The 17,583-nt window shown below is 41.3% G+C and overlaps 3 non-coding genes across 3 annotated transcripts; all 3 read right to left on the bottom strand.

Moving 5' to 3' along the window:
- Nucleotides 1-4,536: 4,536 nt before the first annotated feature.
- On the bottom strand, nt 4,537-4,608 carry TRNAW-CCA (transfer RNA tryptophan (anticodon CCA)). The gene has a single exon. It is a non-coding gene; the product is annotated as a tRNA-Trp (tRNA).
- A 5,561-nt stretch (nt 4,609-10,169) lies between these two features.
- TRNAW-CCA (transfer RNA tryptophan (anticodon CCA)) lies at nt 10,170-10,241 on the bottom strand. The gene has a single exon. It is a non-coding gene; the product is annotated as a tRNA-Trp (tRNA).
- A 5,991-nt stretch (nt 10,242-16,232) lies between these two features.
- Nucleotides 16,233-16,304, bottom strand: TRNAW-CCA (transfer RNA tryptophan (anticodon CCA)). Its single transcript has one exon. It is a non-coding gene; the product is annotated as a tRNA-Trp (tRNA).
- Between the last annotated feature and the right edge of the window lie 1,279 nt (nt 16,305-17,583).

The raw sequence follows: 17,583 nt of genomic DNA, 5'->3' as shown, positions 1-17,583 counted from the left end.
TCGACATCATGATTTTTTCCAAATCTATTTCTTGAACATTTGAAGAACATTTGATCCATTTCAATACATACACTGGTGTTTAGTGGACTTGACATTTGCAGATTTCAACACTTTTACTCTTTCAAGCAAAGAACTAACGAGTTCCGAAATTTTCTCTTCTGGGATTTCCACCCAGGCCTCATGCAAAAGGTTTTGCAATTCTGCCAATGATGTTGGTTTCTGGACATTTTCTGCACAGCTCGATCCAATTTAGCCCAGAGGTGTTCAATGGGATTCATGTGAGGAGACTGACTGGGCCATGGAAGTCACTTGATCCCATTTCTGTCCTGCCATTCTTTGGTCTTTTTTGCAGTGTGGCAAGGAGCTCCATCTTCCATGAACAGTGTTGTTTTTGACTATCTGACCAGTGGAGAAGGCAGGGAGAAGTCCTTCCTCAAGGATAGAAGTGTGTTTCGTGGAGTTGATATTGCCTGCCCACTCCACAAGCTCTGACCGACCAGTACTCCAGATTGCTCCACACGCCATCACTGAAAAACCACTGTGTTTAACAGTTGGCTGCAATCGGTTCAAAGAGAACTCTTGACTGCGAAGTCTCCAGATCCACACGTGTCCACTGTCAGAAAACTGAGCAAATTGGGACTCATCTGAAAAAAATGACAGTTTTCCAAAACTCCAAGGGTCTGTTGGCCACATCATCAGCCCACTTCGTTCTTTGAATGTTGACTGGTCGAAGAAGACATTTTCTCTGAGCTGCTCTCCCATAGTAGTCCATTTGATGAAGTTACTGCACGACAGTTCTTGAGCTAACTTGGAACTCCTCTGCAACATCTGCTGTCTTGAAACGGGGAGTTTTCTCTATGGATCCCTTGACAGCTCCAAGATACCTTTCTGAGTGCCCAGATCGACCAGAATGGGAAGCTGTGGATTCCTTGCCTTCGCTGGTGAATTGCACAATCACCTGATGATCTGACTCCACCTTCCGATTGTCCAGCAATTCATCCTCTGAAAATCGTAAAGGTCTTGTGCTCTCTGGGTTTGAGGCATACTTAATTTTCGCACATGACGCAGGATCTCGTTTCTGCAAATAAATCGTTGAATATCAGCCCAAATCACTCAGTAAAACTTGCTTTATACTGATTAAACCAGACGGGGAGCACTCGGGAGAGTGCAAAACCTCTGCCCCCAATACTGCTCGGTCACTCAAGTAAACCTTATATCTTCTTCATTAAATATGATGTCAACAGTGCTGACAGAGTTATCGTTCTTTTCTCAAAAATTTTTTTTTGGGGGGGGGGAGGGTTGGAAATCACTTAAAACATGTAGAAATGCAAAACAAAAATATTTGGGGGGGGGATAAAAAAATTTTTTTGGGGGGGTTAGAAATCATTTAAAACATGTAGAAATGCAAAACAAAATTCTCTATTTTTTTGGGGAGGGGGAGTGGGTTGGAAATCACTTAAAACATGTAGAAATGCAAAAAAAAAATTTCTTTCAAAATTTTTTTGGGGGGGGGGGGTTGGAAATCACTAAAAATCTGTAGAAATGCAAAAAAAAATTCTCTATTTTTTGGGGGGGGGGGGGAGTGGGTTGGAAATCACTGAGAACATGTAGAAATGCAAAAAAAATCCCTTTTTTGGGGGGGGGTATTTTTTTTGGGGGGGGGGGTTGGAAATCACTCAAAACATGTAGAAATGAAAAAATAAATTCTCAAACAATTTTTGGGGGGGGGGGTTGGAAATCACTGAAAACATTCAGAAATGCAAAAAAAAAAATTCTTGAACAATTTTTGGGGGGGGCGTAACAATTTTTTTGGGGGTGGTTGGAAATCACCAAAAACATACAGAAATGCAAAAAAAAAAAATTTTTTTTTTCTCTAACAATTTTTTTTTGGGGAGGGGGGACCAAGTCCAAAATTTAATGGCATGATCCTTCGACCATACCTAACCCCCCCACCAAGTTTCGTCGAAATCCGTCGAGGAGTTTTTCCGTAATACTGTTCACAAACATACAAAAAATAAACCAGTGTCACCCGCAGGTTGACCCGTATCTTGCCAAAAGGTGACGACGTGTGACTTCTTAAAGGTCACAGTGAGGTGAACAGAGCTGCTATCCACCAGGAGCGACTCCTTAAGGAATATCTGCTTACGAGAGATTCCGATGAGAATCGTTCTACAGAGTAACCATGAAAAATATGCTTTTGCCTCATAATGTCACCAAATGACGTCATAATGTCTCAAGCTTGACATATCTAGAAAGCACTCATCGAGGTGTTCAATTTGAGGTCCTACATGATATGGTTGCTAAAACTTAAAAAGTTGACCTTGGGGTCAAATATGTTTGACCTCAGGCGCTAACCATGAAGGTCAAGGCCAATCGCCACCAAAAATTAATCAACTGAGCGCCAGCCCATGAACTATATTCCCATGAAGTTTGAAGACGATCCGATCAAAATTACTCAAAAAATAAGGGTTTCGTCGATTCCCCTGATTTGCGACAAAGTGACCTTGACCTTTGACCTTGACCTTCAAAATTTTATGCGCTGAAAGGGACCTCTATAGGCCTCTGATATGCGAAGTTACAAAAATTTCCAATGATAACTGTGCTCTGCAGAGTGATTTATATGTGATTACAGACCAAAAAAAAAGAAAACATAAGAAGGTCAAGGCCAATCGCAACCAAAAATTAATCAGCTGAGCGCCAGACCATGAGCAATATTCCCATGAAGTTTGAAGACGATCCGATCAAAATTACTCAAAAAATAAGGGTTTCATCGACTCCCCTGATTTGCGACAAAGTGACCTTGACCTTTGACCTTGACCTTCAAAATTCTGTGCGCTGAAAGGGACCTCTATAGGCCTCTGATATGCGAAGTTACAAAAATTTCCAATGATAACCGTGCTCTGCAGAGTGATTTATATGTGATTACAGACCAAAAAAAAAGAAAACATAAGAAGGTCAAGGCCAATCGCAACCAAAAATTAATCAGCTGAGCGCCAGACCATGAACAATATTCCCATGAAGTTTGAAGACGATCCGATCAAAATTACTCAAAAAATAAGGGTTTCGTCGACTCCCCTAATTTGCGACAAAGTGACCTTAACATTTGACCTTGACCTTCAAAATTTTGTGCGCTGAAAGGGACCTCTGTAGGCCTCTGATATGCGAAGTTACAAAAATTTCCAATGATAACTGTGCTCTGCAGAATTTTTCATACGTGATTACAAACAAAAAAAAAGCAAAAAACATACAAGCTGACTCACATATCTTGCAAAACTTCGTTTTGGCAAGATAACAACCAAGCAGTCATCGACTGGTACTTAGAAAATCGTCAACTTGACCTCTGACCTTGTCTAATAAAAGCTGTCTCTCGAGAAGGTCGCGACGCAAACCAGAAGTTTCTACGATGATTCTGCACCAAACCATCAAAAATCGAATGTTTTGGATGTTTGACCTCACTGTGACCTTGACCTTTGACCGATTTTGACCAAAATCTAAGCAGCGCTAGCCACCACCCTCCTGAATCACGTGGTGTAATTTGACATTGGTAGCTTCTTCCTTTCTCGAGCTATCATTTTTTGGATGTTTGACCTCACTGTGACCTTGACCTTTGACCGATTTTGACCAAAATCTAACGAGCACGAGCCATAACCCTCCTGAATCACGTGGTGTAATTTGGCATTGGTAGCTTCTTCCGTTCTCGATTTATCTGTACCAAACCATCAAAAATCGAATATTAGACCTCACTTTGACCTTTGACCGATTTCGACCAAAATCGAACCAGCACGAGCCATCACCCTCCTGAATCACGTGGTGCAATTTGACATTGGTAGCTTCTTGCATTCTCGAGTTATCGTGCCTACAAACAAACAAACAAACAAACAGAAACGGAAGTCATCAATATACTGACGAAATCTTTCGATTTCGGAAGTAACAAACAGAAAGGGGTGAAAACAGTAACCTCCGTCCATCTTCGAAGATGGCGGAGGTTAATGAATAGATTTAAGGTGTCTATTTACTTTTGTCATGTACCTGTGCAGGACTTTATTGTTTTTGACCCTTTCCCTCAATTGTGAAGGATCATTTTAACAATGAAATAATTATCGTATCCAGATTCGGATTCGGATATTCATCAAAATCGAATACTTTCTTCCTTGTGACACACGAACCTGTCCACCAAGTTTCGTCCGAATTCGTCCACAACTTTCTGAGATATTGTGCTGTATATCATTTGTAGCCCAATCTCTCGAAGGTGAAGAATTACTGAAAAAAATATCACATTCTGGTTCTGGATCTTCACCGAAATCGGACCAGTTAGTCCTTGTCATGTTCCGAACCTGTCCAAAAAGTTTCATCCGAATCCGTCCCAAACTTTTTGAGATATCCTTCACACAAACAGACAAACACACACAACGGGGTGAAAACACAACCTCCTTCACCTTCTGTGGTGGAAGTGATGATGAGATTTCAAAGATGACGGTGTCTCTCTTTTCCCCCGAAGGAGCCAAAACCCAAACGACCCGTTGGTTTAAAAAGAAATGATCTCGACGTGATTTGAACACGCAACCTTCTGATCTGGAGTCAGACGCACTACCATTGTGCCACGAGATCTTATCTGCAAGTGAACCCAATAATAAATTCTCCATACTTCAGTCAAGTTTCTTGGGTTCAACAGACGAATGAGGACAGTGATGATACCTGCTGTTCGGACCCCCCCTTTGTGAGGTCCCAATTTTCGTGGTGTGGTGATATTTTGTAATTTGCACGAATTGGTGTGTTTTGATTGTTTGAGTGTGTTGGAGTTTGAATATTTTGGAGTGGGAGTGTTTTGGAGTCTTTGGGATGACTCAGCCGATGTTCAAACCGCTGATCTCCCAGACTCAGAGTGGACACTCCAACCGTTACAGCATCGAGTCTGGTTTAAAATAAAAATAAATAATTGATGCCAACTCATTCCACCATGACAGTGAGAGAACACGAAAGCTCGCTTGATGGAGAGGCAAGAGAGAAGGATTTCACACACAATGATACTGTGAAGGTCATCACTGTAAATCTACCATCAATAGATGAGGTGTGTGTGTGTGTGTGTGTGTGTGTGTGTGTGTGTGTGTGTGTGTGTGTGTGTGTGTGTGTGTGTGTGTGTGTGTGTGTGTGTGTGTGTGTGTGTGTGTGTGTGTGTGTGTGTGTGTGTGTGTGTGTGTGTGTGTGTGTGTGTGGGTGGTCGACTTTTTGTCTCTTAATTATGTACATCTATTCATTAATTACGCACTTTTGGAATGTCCCTTTTGACCCTTTGCACTGTAGAGACCACTTCCAACTTTGAAAACCTTTTAAGACCCCCAAGACCATTAAGACCCCTTAAGACCCTGAAGTCCTGGAAGACCCAAAAATCTCAACAGTCCCTGAGGACCCAAAAGTCCAAAAAAATCCCTGAGCACACAAACGTCCCAAAAGTTTCCAGGACCCAAAACACCCAAAGACCTCGAAGATACTGTACATTCCTGGAGACCGTTCAATTTTTTTTTGAATGCATAACAAATAATGCGTGAGAATTCCCATGTTTTCAACGCACGCCATGATAAGGTGGAGAAAGCAACTCAATACGGACTTCTCTGCTCTCTCACGGCATTCTAATTACAAAAGAAACTGGAAGGGCACTCGGCAGAGTGCATGCCTCCACCACGTAATGCCTGATTCATGAGAACATATTGGGCCCAACACATATTTGAAATATCTTGCGATAGAAAGACATGACAGAAGTGAATCGACATCATGATTTTTTCCGAATTTATTTCTTGAACATTTGAAGAACATTTGATCCATATCAATACATACGCTGGTGTTTTGTGGAATTGCCATTTGCAGATTTCAACGCTTTTACTCTTTCAAGCAAAGAACGAACGAGTTCTGAAATTTTCTCTTCTGGGATTTCCACCCAGGCCTCATGCAAAAGGTTTTGCTATTTTGCCAATGATGTTGGTTTCCTGGACATTTTCTGCACAGCTCGACCAATTTAGCCCAGAGGTGTTCAATGGGATTCACGTCACTAGACTGACTGGGCCATGGAAGTCACTTGATCCCATTTCTGTCCTGCCATTCTTTGGTCTTTTTTGCAGTGTGGCAAGGAGCTCCATCTTCCATTGACAGTGTTGTTTTTGACTATCTGGCCAGTGGAGAAGACAGGGAGAAGTCCTTCCTCAAGGATAGAAGTGTGTTTCGTGGAGTTGCTGTTGCACACCCACTCCACAAGCTCTGACCGACCAGGACTCCAGATTGCTCCACACGCCATCACTGAAAAACCACTGTGTTTGACAGTTGGCTATAATCGGTTCAAAGAGAACTCTTGACAAGGAAGTCTCCAGATCCACACGTGTCCACTGTCAGAAAACTGAGCAAATTGGGCCTCATCTGAAAAAAATGACAGTTTTCCAAAACTCCAAGGGTCTGTTGGTCACATCATCAGCCCACTTCGTTCTTTGAACATTGACTGGTCGAAGAAGACATTTTCTCTGAGCTGCTCTCCCATGGTAGTTCATTTGATGAAGTAACTGCACGACAGTTCTTGAGCTAACTTGGAACTCCTCTGCAACATCTGCTGTCTTGAAACGGGGAGTTTTCTCTATGGATCCCTTGACAGCTCCAAGATACCTTTCTGAGTGCCCAGATCGACCAGAATGGGAAGCTGTGGATTCCTTGCCTTCGCTGGTGCATTGCACAATCACCTGATGATCTGACTCTGGCTGACTCCACCTTCCGATTGTCCAGCAATTCATCCTCTGAAAATCGTAAAGGTCTTGTGCTCTCTGGGTTTGAGGCATAGTTAATTGTCGCACATGACCCAGGATCTCGTTTCTGCAAATAAATCGTTGAATATCAGTCCAAATCACTCAGTAAAACTTGCTTTATACTGATTAAACCAGACGGGGAGCACTCGGGAGAGTGCAAAACCTCTGCCCCCAATACTGCTCGGTCACTCAAGTAAACCTTATATCTTCTTCATTAAATGTGATGTCAACAGTGCTGACAGAGTTATCGTTCTTTTCTCCAAAATTTTTTTTTGGGGGGGGAGGGTTGGAAATCACTTAAAACATGTAGAAATGCAAAAAAAAAATTCTCTATTTTTTTGGGGAGGGGGGGGGAGTGGGTTGGAAATCACTTAAAACATGTAGAAATGCAAAAAAAAAAATTTTCTTTCACAATTTTTTTGTGGGGGGGTTGGAAATCACTAAAAATCTGTAGAAATGCAAAAAAATTCTCTATTTTTTTTTGGGGGGAAATGGGTTGGAAATCACTTAGAACATGTAGAAATGCAAAAAAAAAAAATCCCTTTTTTGTGAGGGGGTAATTTTTTGGGGGGGGGGTTGGAAATCATTTAAAACATGTGGAAATGCAAAAAAAATTCTCTATTTTTTTGGGGGGTAACAATTTTTGGGGGCGGTTGGAAATCACTCAAAACATGTAGAAATGAAGAAAAAAAATTTCTCAAACAATTTTTTTTTGGGGGGGGGTTGGAAATCACTTAAAATATGAAGAAATGCAGAAAAAAATTCTTGAACAATTTTTGGGGGGGGTGTAACAATTTTTTGTGGGTGGTTGGAAATCACCAAAAACATATAGAAATGCAAAAAAAAAAAATTTTTTCTCAAACAATTTTTTTTGGGGGGGGGACCAAGTCCAAAATTTAATGGCATGATCCTTGGACCATACCTAACCCCCCCCCCACCAAGTTTCGTCGAAATCCGTCGAGGAGTTTTTCCGTAATACTGTTCACAAACATACAAAAAATAAACCAGTGTCACCCGCAGGTTGACCCGTATCTTGCCAAAAGGTGACGACGTGTGACTTCTTAAAGGTCAAACTGAGGTGAACAGAGCTGCTATCCACCAGGAGCGACTCCTCAAGGAATATCTGCTTACGAGAGATTCCGATGAGAATCGTTCTACAGAGTAACCATGAAAAATATGCTTTTGCCTCATAATGTCACCAAATGACGTCATAATGTCTCAAGCTTGACATATCTAGAAAGCACTCATCGAGGTGTTCAATTTGAGGTCCTACACGATATGGTTGCTAAAACTTGAAAAGTTGACCGTGGGGTCAAATATGTTTGACCTCAGGCGCTAACCATGAAGGTCAATGCCAATCGCCACCAAAGTTTAATCAACTGAGCGCCAGCCCATGAACTATATTCCCATGAAGTTTGAAGACGATCCGATCAAAATTACTCAAAAAAATAAGGGTTTCGTCGATTGCCCTGATTTGCGGCAAAGTGACCTTGACCTTTGACCTTGACCTTCAAAATTTTGTGCGCTGAAAGGGACCTCTATAGGCCTCTGATATGCGAAGTTCCAAAAATTTCCAATGATAACTGTGCTCTGCAGAGTGATTTATATGTGATTACAGACCAAAAAAAAAAGAAAACATAAGAAGGTCAAGGCCAATCGCAACCAAAAATTAATCAGCTGAGCGCCAGACCATGAACAATATTCCCATGAAGTTTGAAGAGTATCCGATCAAAATTACTCAAAAAATAAGGGTTTCATCGACTCCCCTGATTTGCGACAAAGTGACCTTGACCTTTGACCTTGACCTTCAAAATTTTGTGCGCTGAAAGGGACCTCTATAGGCCTCTGATATGCGAAGTTCCAAAAATTTCCAATGATAACTGTGCTCTGCAGAGTGATTTATATGTGATTACAGACCAAAAAAAAAAGAAAACATAAGAAGGTCAAGGCCAATCGCAACCAAAAATTAATCAGCTGAGCGCCAGACCATGAACAATATTCCCATGAAGTTTGAAGACGATCCGATCAAAATTACTCAAAAAATAAGGGTTTAATCGACTCCTCTGATTTGCGACAAAGTGACCTTGACCTTTGACCTTGACCTTCAAAATTTTGTGCGTTGAAAGGGACCTCTATAGGCCTCTGCTATGCGAAGTTACAAAAATTTCCAATGATAACTGTGCTCTGCAGAATTTTTCATACGTGATTACAAACAAAAAAAAAAGGAAAAAACATACAAGCTGACTCACATATCTTGCAAAACTTCGTTTTGGCAAGATAACAAACAAGCAGTCATCGACTGGTACTTAGAAAATCGTCAACTTGACCTCTGACCTTGTCTAATAAAAGGTGTCTCTCGAGAAGGTCGCGACGCAAACCAGAAGTTTCTACGATGATTCTGCACCAAACCATCAAAAATCGAATGTTTTGGATGTTTGACCTCACTGTGACCTTGACCTTTGACCGATTTTGACCAAAATCTAATCAGCGCTAGCCACCACCCTCCTGAATCACGTGGTGTAATTCGACATTGGTAGCTTCTTCCGTTCTCGATTTATCTGTACCAAACCATCAAAAATCGAATATTAGACCTCACTTTGACCTTTGACCGATTTCGACCAAAATCGAACCAGCATGAGCCATCACCCTCCTGAATCACGTGGTGTAATTTGACATTGGTCGCTTCTTGCATTCTCGAGTTATCGTGCCTACAAACAAACAAACAAACAAACAGAAATGGAAGTCATCAATATACTGACGAAATCTTTAGATTTCGGAAGTAACAAACAGAAAGGGGTGAAAACAGTAACCTCCGTCATCTTCGAAGATGGCGGAGGTTAATGAATAGATTTAAGGTGTCTATTTACTTTTGTCATGTATCTGTGCAGGACTTTATTGTTTTTGACCCTATCCCTCAATCGTGAAGGATCATTTTAACAATGAAATAATTATCGTATCCAGATTCGGATTCGGATATTCATCAAAATCGAATAATTTCTTCCTTGCGACACACGAACCTGTCCACCAAGTTTCGTCCGAATTCGTCCACAACTTTCTGAGATATTGTGCTGTATATCATTTGTAGCCCAATCTCTCAATGTTGAAGAATTACTGAAAAAAATATCACATTCTGGTTCTGGATCTTCGCCGAAATCGGACCAGTTAGTCCTTGTCATGTTCCGAACCTGTCCACAAAGTTTCATCCGAATCCGTCCCAAACTTTTTGAGATATCCTTCACACAAACAGACAAACACACACAACGGGGTGAAAACACAACCTCCTTCACCTTCTGTGGTGGAAGTGATGATGAGATTTCAAAGATGACGGTGTCTCTCTTTTCCCCCGAAGGAGCCAAAACCCAAACGACCCGTTGGTTTAAAAAGAAATGATCTCGACGTGATTTGAACACGCAACCTTCTGATCTGGAGTCAGACGCACTACCATTGTGCCACGAGATCTTATCTGCAAGTGAACCCAATAATAAATTCTCCATACTTCAGTCAAGTTTCTTGGGTTCAACAGACGAATGAGGACAGTGATGATACCTGCTGTTCGGACCCCCCTTTGTGAGGTCCCAATTTTCGTGGTGTGGTGATGTTTTGTAATTTGCACGAGTTGGTGTGTTTTCATTGTTTGAGTGTGTTGGAGTTTGAATATTTTGGAGTGGGAGTGTTTTGGAGTCTTTGGGATGACTCAGCCGATGTTCAAACCGCTGATCTCCCAGACTCAGAGTGGACACTCCAACCGTTACAGCATCGAGTCTGGTTTAAAATTAAATAAATAATTGATGCCAACTCATTCCACCATGACAGTGAGAGAACACGAAAGCTCGCTTGATGGAGAGGCAAAAGAGAAGGATTTCACACACAATGATACTGTGAAGGTCGTCACTGCAAATCTACTATCATGAGATGAGGTGTGTGTGTGTGTGTGTGTGTGTGTGTGTGTGTGTGTGTGTGTGTGTGTGTGTGTGTGTGTGTGTGTGTGTGTGTGTGTGTGTGTGTGTGTGTGTGTGGTCGACTTTTTGTCTCTTAATTATGTACATCTATTCATTAATTACGCACTTTTGGAATGTCCCTTTTGACCCTTTGTACTGTTGAGACCACTTCAAACTTTGAAAACCTTTTAAGACCCCCAAGACCATTAAGACCCCTTTAGACCCTGAAGTCCTGGAAGACCCAAAAATCTCAACAGTCCCTGAGGACCCATCAGTCCAAAAAAATCCCTGAGCACACAAACGTCCCAAAAGTTTCCAGGACCCAAAACACCCAAAGACCTCGAAGATACTGTACATTCCTGTCGACCGTTCAATTTTTTTTTGAATGCACAACAAATAATCAGTGAGAATTCACATGTTTTCAACGCACGCCATGATAAGGTGTAGAAAGCAACTCAATACGGACTTCTCTGCTCTCTCACGGCATTCTAATTACAAAAGAAACTGGAAGGGCACTCGGCAGAGTGCATGCCTCCGCCACGTCATGCCTTATCCATGAGAACATATTGGGCCCAACACATATTTGAAATATCTTGCGATAGAGAGACATGACAGAAGTGAATCGACATCATGATTTTTTCCGAATTTATTTCTTGAACATTTGAAGAACATTTGATCCATTTCAATACATACGCTGGTGTTTAGTGGACTTGCCATTTGCAGATTTCAACGCTTTTACTCTTTCAAGCAAAGAACGAACGAGTTCCGAAATTTTCTCTTCTGGGATTTCCACCCAGGCCTCATGCAAAAGGTTTTGCTATTTTGCCAATGATGTTGGTTTCCTGGACATTTTCTGCACAGCTCGATCCAATTTAGCCCAGAGGTGTTCAATGGGATTCATGTGAGGAGACTGACTGGGCCATGGAAGTCACTTGATCCCATTTCTGTCCTGCCATTCTTTGGTCTTTTTTGCAGTGTGGCAAGGAGCTCCATCTTCCATCGACAGTGTTGTTTTTGACTATCTGACCAGTGGAGAAGGCAGGGAGAAGTCCTTCCTCAAGGATAGAAGTGTGTTTCGTGGAGTTGATATTGCCTGCCCACTCCACAAGCTCTGACCGACCAGGACTCCAGATTGCTCCACACGCCATCACTGAAAAACCACTGTGTTTGACAGTTGCCTGCAATCGTTTCAAAGAGACCTCTTGACTGGGAAGTTTCCAGATCCACACGTGTCCACTGTCAGAAAACTGAGCAAATTGGGACTCATCTGAAAAAAATGATAGTTTTCCAAAACTCCAAGGGTCTGTTGGCCACATCATCAGCCCACTTCGTTCTTTGAATATTGACTGGTCGAAGAAGACATTTTCTCTGAGCTGCTCTCCCATAGTAGTCCATTTGATGAAGTCACTGCACGACAGTTCTTGAGCTATCTTGGAACTCCTCTGCAACATCTGCTGTCAGAAACGGGGAGTTTTCTCAATGGATCTGTGGGGGAAAAATTTATATTAATGTATTTTAAATTGTAACAAATGGAGTTTCAGAAATGTAACTTTTATGCTGCAAGTTGAATTGGCTGTCATTTCTGGCCAAAAGACTTTTGCCCTAAATGATAAGAAATGTGTTGTTCTGGAGCAGAGTGACCGAGCTGATAAATGAACCTTTGCTTAGAAAATGTACGAAGTGGCTTTTGTCTAAAGGACACGTCTACAGTCTGGGTGAATATCCCCCAACCTCTCTCTCATGGAAGTATAAATATTTTGAAAGGCACATTGTTCTGAGTACGAGCACGTGAGGAAGTATAGTTTCTCAGTGGCTCGTACTCCTTGGAACTGACCAAGTACCAAGTTAGAATAAAACTCTCTGATGTAATGTAGAAGTGAATTGAATCGGGTTGGTCTAACTGTTAACTAAAATAAGAATAAATGAAATAGAACCAAATAATATTGCAATCAAATGGGGATTCTTAAGTTCATTGTACAAGGGTGAGAAGTGTATGGTGTATAATTTGGAAATAAATTGTTTCACAAGGAAGGACTTGTGTGGACATCAGTTTTATCAGTGTCAATAGGGTTTTTGTAGGGTTTTATAATCAAATCGGACAAACGTTAAACTCTGTCTGAAGTCAAATAGGATTCCACAATCGACCAGTTAGAATCCTTCAGGAGGACAACGATCACAACAAGGTGGGTTTAAAAAATCCACATCAGATCCCTTGACAGCTCCAAGATACCTTTCTGAGTGCCCAGATCGACCAGAATGGGAAGCTGTGGATTCCTTGCCTTCGCTGGTGAATTGCACAATCACCTGATGATCTGACTCTGGCTGACTCCACCTTCCGATTGTCCAGCAATTCATCCTCTGAAAATCGTAAAGGTCTTGTGCTCTCTGGGTTTGAGGCATAGTTAATTTTCGCACATGACGCAGGATCTCGTTTCTGCAAATAAATCGTTGAATATCAGTCCAAATCACTCAGTAAAACTTGCTTTATACTGATTAAACCAGAGGGGGAGCACTCGGGAGAGTGCAAAACCTCTGCCGCCAATGCTGCTCGGTCACTCAAGTAAACCTTATATCTTCTTCATTAAATATGATGTCAACAGTGCTGACAGAGTTATCGTTCTTTTCTCCAAAAAATTTTTTTTTTGGGGGGGGAGGGTTGGAAATCACTTAAAACATGTAGAAATGCAAAAAAAAAAAATTTCTTTCACAATTTTTTTGTGGGGGAGGGGTTGGAAATCACTAAAAATCTGTAGCAATGCAAAAAAATTCTCTATTTTTTTTTGGGGGGGGGAGGGTTGGAAATCACTTAGAACATGTAGAAATGCAAAAAAAAAAAAAATCCCTTTTTTTGGGAGGGGGTAATTTTTTGGGGGGGGGTTGGAAATCATTTAAAACATGTGGAAATGCAAAAAAAAATCTCTATTTTTTGGCGGGGTAACAATTTTTGGGGGGCGGTTGGAAATCACTCAAAACATGTAGAAATGAAAAAAAAAATTCTCAAACAATTTTTTTTTGCGGGGGGGTTGGAAATCTCTTAAAATATGAAGAAATGCAAAATTTTTTTTATTTTTCTCGAACAATTTTTTTTGGGGGCGGGTTGGAAATCACTGAAAACATGCAGAAATGCAAAAAAAAAAATTTCTCTAACAATTTTTTTTTGGGGGGGGGAACAAGTCCAAAATTTAATGGCATGATCCTTGGACCATACCTAACCCCCCCACCAAGTTTCGTCGAAATCCGTCGAGGAGTTTTTCTGTAATACTGTTCACAAACATACAAAAAATAAACCAGTGTCACCCGCAGGTTGACCCGTATCTTGCCAAAAGGTGACGACGTGTGACGTCTTAAAGGTCACACTGAGGTGAACAGAGCTGCTATCCACCAGGAGTGACTCCTTAAGGAATATCTGCTTACGAGAGATTCCGATGAGAATCGTTCTACAGAGTAACCATGAAAAATATGCTTTTGCCTCATAATGTCACCAAATGACGTCATAATGTCTCAAGCTTGACATGTCTAGAAAGCACTCATCGAGGTGTTCAATTTGAGGTCCTACACGATATGGTTGCTAAAACTTGAAAAGTTGACCTTGGGGTCAAATATGTTTGACCTCAGGCGCTAACCAAGAAGGTCAAGGCCAATCGCCACCAAAAATTAATCAACTGAGCGACAGACCATGAACTATATTCCCATGAAGTTTGAAGACGATCCGATCAAAATTACTCAAAAAATAAGGGTTTCGTCGATTCCCCTGATTTGCGACAAAGTGACCTTGACCTTTGACCTTGAACTTCAAAATTTTGTGCGCTGAAAGTGACCTCTATCGGCCTCTGATATGCGAAGTTACAAAAATTTCCAATGATAACTGTGCTCTGCAGAGTGATTTATATGTGATGACAGACCAAAAAAAAAGAAAACATAAGAAGGTCAAGGCCAATCGCAACCAAAAATTAATCAGCTGAGCGCCAGACCATGAACAATATTCCCATGAAGTTTGAAGACGATCCGATCAAAATTACTCAAAAAATAAGGGTTTCGTCGACTCCCCTGATTTGCGACAAAGTGACCTTGATCTTTGACCTTGACCTTCAAAATTTTGTGCGCTGAAAGGGACCTCTATAGGCCTCTGATATGCGAAGTTACAAAAATTTCCAATGATAACTGTGCTCTGCAGAATTTTTCATGCGTGATTACAAACAAAAAAAAGCAAAAAACATACAAGCTGACTCACATATCTTGCAAAAACTTCGTTTTGGCAAGATAACAAACAAGCAGTCATCGACTGGTACTTACAAAATCGTCAACTTGACCTCTGACCTTGTCTAATAAAAGCTGTCTCTCGAGAAGGTCGCGACGCAAACCAGAAGTTTCTACGATGATTCTGCACCAAACCATCAAAAATCGAATGTTTTGGATGTTTGACCTCACTGTGACCTTGACCTTTGACCAATTTTGACCAAAATCTAATCAGCGCTAGCCACCACCCTCCTGAATCACGAGGTTTAATTTGACATTGGTAGCTTCTTCCTTTCTCGAGCTATCATTTTTTGGATGTTTGACCTCACTGTGACCTTGACCTTTGACCGATTTTGACCAAAATCTAACGAGCACGAGCCATCACCCTCCTGAATCACGTGGTGTAATTTGACATTGGTAGCTTCTTCCGTTCTCGATTTATCTGTACCAAACCATCAAAAATCGAATATTAGACCTCACTTTGACCTTTGACCGATTTCGACCAAAATCGAACCAGCACGAGCCATCACCCTCCTGAATCACGTGGTGTAATTTGACATTGGTCGCTTCTTGCATTCTCGAGTTATCGTGCCTACAAACAAACAAACAAACAAACAAACAGAAAGGGAAGTCATCAATATACTGACGAAATCTTTCGATTTCGGAAGTAACAAACAGAAAGGGGTGAAAACAGTAACCTCCGTCCATCTTCGAAGATGGCGGAGGTTAATGAATAGATTTAAGGTGTCTATTTATTTTTGTCATGTATCTGTGCAGGACTTTATTGTTTTTGACCCTCTCCCTCAATCGTGAAGGATCATTTTAACAATGAAATAATTATCGTATCCAGATTCGGATTCGGATATTCATCAAAAACGAATAATTTATTCCTTGCGACACACGAACCTGTCCACCAAGTTTCGTCCGAATTCGTCCACAACTTTCTGAGATATTGTGCTGTATATCATTTGTAGCCCAATCTCTCGATGGTGAAGAATTACTGAAAAAAATATCACATTCTGGTTCTGGATCTTCACCGAAATCGGACCAGTTAGTCCTTGTCATGTTCCGAACCTGTCCACAAAGTTTCATCCGAATCCGTCCCAAACTTTTTGAGATATCCTTTACACAAACAGACAAACACACACAACGGGGTGAAAACACAACCTCCTTCACCTTCTGTGGTGGAAGTGATGATGAGATTTCAAAGATGACGGTGTCTCTCTTTTCCCCCGAAGGAGCCAAAACCCAAACGACCCGTTGGTTTAAAAAGAAATGATCTCGACGTGATTTGAACACACAACCTTCTGATCTGGAGTCAGACGCACTACCATTGTGCCACGAGATCTTATCTGCAAGTGAACCCAATAATAAATTCTCCATACTTCAGTCAAGTTTCTTGGGTTCAACAGACGAATGAGGACAGTGATGATACCTGCTGTTCGGACCCCCCTTTGTGAGGTCCCAATTTTCGTGGTGTGGTGATGTTTTGTAATTTGCACGAGTTGGTGTGATTTGATTTGATTGTTTGAGTGTGTTGGAGTTTGAATATTTTGGAGTGGGAGTGTTTTGGAGTCTTTGGGATGACTCAGACGATGTTCAAACCGCTGATTTCCCAGACTCAGAGTGGACACTCCAACCGTTACAGCATCGAGTCTGGTTTAAAATAAAAATAAATAATTGATGCCAACTCATTCCACCATGACAGTGAGAGAACACGAAAGCTCGCTTGATGGAGAGGCAAGAGAGAGGGATTTCACACACAATGATACTGTGAAGGTCGTCACTGTAAATCTACTATCATTAGATGAGGTGTGTGTGTGTGTGTGTGTGTGTGTCTGTGTGTGTGTGTGTGTGTGTGTGTGTGTGTGTGTGTGTGTGTGTGTGTGTGTGTGTGTGTGTGTGTGTGTGTGTGTGTGTGTGTGTGTGTGTGTGTGTGTGTGTGTGTGTGTGTGTGTGTGGTCGACTTTTTGTCTCTTAATTATGTACATCTATTCATTAATTACGCACTTTTGGAATGTCCCTTTTGACCCTTTGTACTGTTGAGACCACTTCCAACTTTGAAAACCTTTTAAGACCCCCAAGACCATTAAGACCCCTTAAGACTCTGAAGTCCTGGAAGACCCAAAAATCTCAACAGTCCCTGAGGACCCAAAAGTCCAAAAAAATCCCTGAGCACAAAAACGTCCCAAAAGTTTCCAAGACCCGAAACACCCAAAGACCTCGAAGATACTGTACATTCCTGTAGACCGTTCAATTTTCTTTTGAATGCATAACAAATAATGCGTGAGAATTCCCATGTTTTCAACGCACGCCATGATAAGGTGTAGAAAGCAACTCAATACGGACTTTTCTGCTCTCTCACGGCATTCTAATTACAAAAGAAACTGGAAGGGTACTCGGCAGAGTGCATGCCTCCGCCACGTAATGCCTTATCCATGAGAACATATTGGGCCCAACACATATTTCAAATATCTTGCAATAGAGAGACATGACAGAAGTGAATCGACATCATGATTTTTTCCGAATTTATTTCTTGAACATTTGAAGAACATTTGATCCATATCAATACATACGCTGGTGTTTAGTGGAATTGTCATTTGCAGATTTCAATGCTTTTACTCTTT

Source organism: Eptatretus burgeri, chromosome 9 (assembly GCF_056783735.1).
Source record: "Eptatretus burgeri isolate ZD-2024b chromosome 9, Ebu_testis_v1, whole genome shotgun sequence".
Classification (NCBI taxonomy): domain Eukaryota; kingdom Metazoa; phylum Chordata; class Myxini; order Myxiniformes; family Myxinidae; genus Eptatretus; species Eptatretus burgeri.
Note: the sequence above shows the minus strand (reverse complement) of the source record. Positions and strands in the feature narration are given on the sequence as shown.